The sequence below is a fragment of the Pteropus medius genome, unplaced genomic scaffold (genome assembly GCF_902729225.1).
Source record: "Pteropus medius unplaced genomic scaffold, Ma_sr-lr_union100, whole genome shotgun sequence".
NCBI classification, from domain to species: domain Eukaryota; kingdom Metazoa; phylum Chordata; class Mammalia; order Chiroptera; family Pteropodidae; genus Pteropus; species Pteropus medius.
In genome coordinates this window covers 1995112-1998068 of record NW_024351072.1, presented here as the reverse complement: position 1 = coordinate 1998068, position 2957 = coordinate 1995112, and the positions used below count along the sequence as shown (strand labels likewise).

Sequence of the window (2957 nt, the reverse complement as noted above, 5' to 3'; positions counted from 1 at the left end):
CCATTTGTATCTTAATATCTTTGCCTTTTTTTGTTCCCCCAAACCCTTCCCGTCTAGTAGCTCTGAAAATATTATCTGTATCTATGAATTTATTTCTGCCTTTGCTGTTGATTTTGTTCTTTAGATTCCACATATTCCAAATATCATACAATATTTATCTTTCTTTAGCTGACCAATCTAATTCAGAACAGCACCCTCTAGGCCCATCAAGGCAATATCTTTTTCTCCATCCCCTTTCCTTTTTAGTCTGTGTATCTTTTTTTACGCCAGCAGCACCTTGTCTTCCTATGTGGTCTCCCATTCGAGTACTAACCAGGCCCAATCCTACTTAGCTTCCAAGATCAGACGAGATCGGGCTTGTTCAGGGTGGCATGGTCGTAGACTGTATGTGTCTTTTAAAGTGAGTCTTTTGTAGGCAGTATATGTAGGGGTCTTGCTTTTTTATCCATTCAGCCACTCTATCTTTTGGCTGGAGCACTTAATTGTTTTCCATTTGAGGTACTCGTTGATAGATATATAGTTATTACCATTCTTTATTCTTTATGTTTTTGAAACATTTTTTTTTTCTCTAGAAGTTCCTCCAACATTTCCTGTAACACAGGCTTGGTGTTGATGAATTCCTTTAGCTTATTTTTGTCTGGAAAGCTCTTTATCTGTCCTTCGATTCTAAATGACAGCTTTGCTGGATAAAGTATTCTTGGTTGTAGATCCTGCATTTTCATCGCATCGAATATTTTGTGCCAAGCCCTTCTGTCTTGCATAGTTTCTTTTGAGAAATCAGCTGCCAGTCTTATGGGTGCTCCTTTGTAGGTAACTATCTGCTTTTCTCTTGCTACTTTTAGATTCTTTGTATTTAAATTTTGGCATTTTAATTATGATGTGTCTTGGTGTGGGCCTATATGAGTTCCTGGTTTTTGAGACTCTCTGAGTTTCCTGGGGTTGTATCTCTTTTTCCTTCACCAGGTTAGAGAAGTTTTCCAACATTATTTCTTCAAATAGCTTGTCAACATCTTGTTTTCCTTCTGGTACCCCTATAACACGGATATTTTGACCTTTAATAGTTTCCTATAGCCTCCTTTTTTTCTTGCCATTCTGATTGAGTGTCCTTGGCTTTCCCATTCTCTATATAGATCATTTAGTCCTCTTCTTTATTCACTCTGTTTATTCCATTTAATATACTTCTCATCTCCAATAATGTGTTCTTCATTTCTGACTGGTTACCTTTTATAATTTCCATTTCCATTTTTATACTTTTTATCTCTTTGTTAAAGTTCTCACTGAATTCATCTACGCTTCCCCTAAGTCCATTGAATATCTTTATAACCAGTGTTTTGAATTCTGTATCTGTGAGATTGCTTGACTCCATTATTTCTGGATCTCTGTTCTGTTCTCTCATATGGTTTCTGCTTTTTTGTCTTTCTATTTTGGCTGCCTTTCTGTGTCTTTTTCTATGTACTAAGCAAAGCTCTTAAGTCGTCTGGTCTTAGTGCAGCTTTGTGTGGTAGGTGTCCAGCGGCACATTCCTGAGAGGGCTTCAGCTGCAGGCCAAATTTATCTTCAGCCTGCGCCCCTCAAGGGCTACTTGTTAAGATTCAGAAAGCAATCTGCAGATATTGTGCTTATAGTTGCCTCAAAAGGCCATACCAGAAAACAGAGGCCTGCTGCCACCAGTTTAAGTCTAGACACTGCTCAACAAGGGGTACCTGACCAAGCGAAGACATACCTAGATGTGGCTTGGGTGGGGCCACAACTTGGGGGAGGCATAGTTTCAGGGAATCCTCTGGGCAGAGCGACCTCTGTTATCCAGTTTGATGACATCTCCGCTATGGCGGCACTGTGCTTGCACACAGGTAGAGGGGAGGACTCAACGGAGGAATAGTGGATACCGCAAGCACTTCAGTACAGAGTGAATCTCCCCTCGGCCCTCACTCTGACAACTCAGAGTTCCCCTATAAGTCCCTGGTGCCCCCTGTGCAGCCTAAACATTGCTGGTGCTCTGAGCAAGCAGGTCTGTCATCACGAATGTCTGCTAACGGACATGGCCCATTTAAGAGGCATCTGTAGCTGCTGGCTGCCACTGCTATGGCCTCTGTCCCACTTAGCCGCTCAGGACCAGGCAGTCACATGTCCTTGCCCCATCCTACCACCTCCCATTGCAGGGAGATTTGTTGTTTCTCTCCCTAGTCATAGGGTTTGTTCATCTAGATTCTAATGATTTTCCTTGCTGTTTCCTTCTTGTTTCTGTCACAACTTTAATTTGGTTGCCAGAAGGATGAACAGAGCCTCTATAATCTACTCCATTTTTTTCTCTATAGCATATAGGTTTTAAAGCCTATTTCCTGTCTAGAGATGTCTTGAGTTCCCTTCACATAAGGAAACCAAGAGTCCTTTCTTTCCTTTACTATCTTATCCTCATAACAATTGAGTTCAAATTTTCCACTTAAAACCAGGGCCAGGGATTTGTATATCTTGCCCCAAACCAAACCTCATTGTATTTTTTTCAGACCTCTCCAAACAGACTATCTGTATTTGACTGCATCACAGGTAAACTTCTAAAGTCAGAGCATTCATGGCTGAATAACTATTGCCTGGGTACAAGTACATTCCAGGTAACATTAACCCTTTCATACCATTAAATTAATCCTGTTGGTTTCCTTGATTGCTTTAGCTTCTAAGAGACAGTAATTTGGACACTGAATACCACCCTTTACTGCCATGTTTGATTACTGCATATCGTGCCTCCTAAAATGAGTTATTTTGTGAGAAACAGCCCTCCCCTCAACTGCCTGAATGTTCTACGCAGATTATTTTTTTATGAATTCAACAAAATCAGATATATCTGTTATGCTGGTACAAATGGATATCCACATGAAAAAAAAAATAAAATTAAACCCTTCCTTCACATCACATATAAAATTTAATTCAAAATTGATCAAAGATCTATATGTAAGAGCCAA

The 2957-nt window shown here is 40.1% G+C and overlaps 1 pseudogene; it reads right to left on the bottom strand.

Annotated features, from left to right (window-relative positions):
- Positions 1–264: 264 nt before the first annotated feature.
- LOC120586084 (uncharacterized) lies at positions 265–383 on the bottom strand (annotated as a pseudogene).
- Positions 384–2957: the final 2574 nt, after the last annotated feature.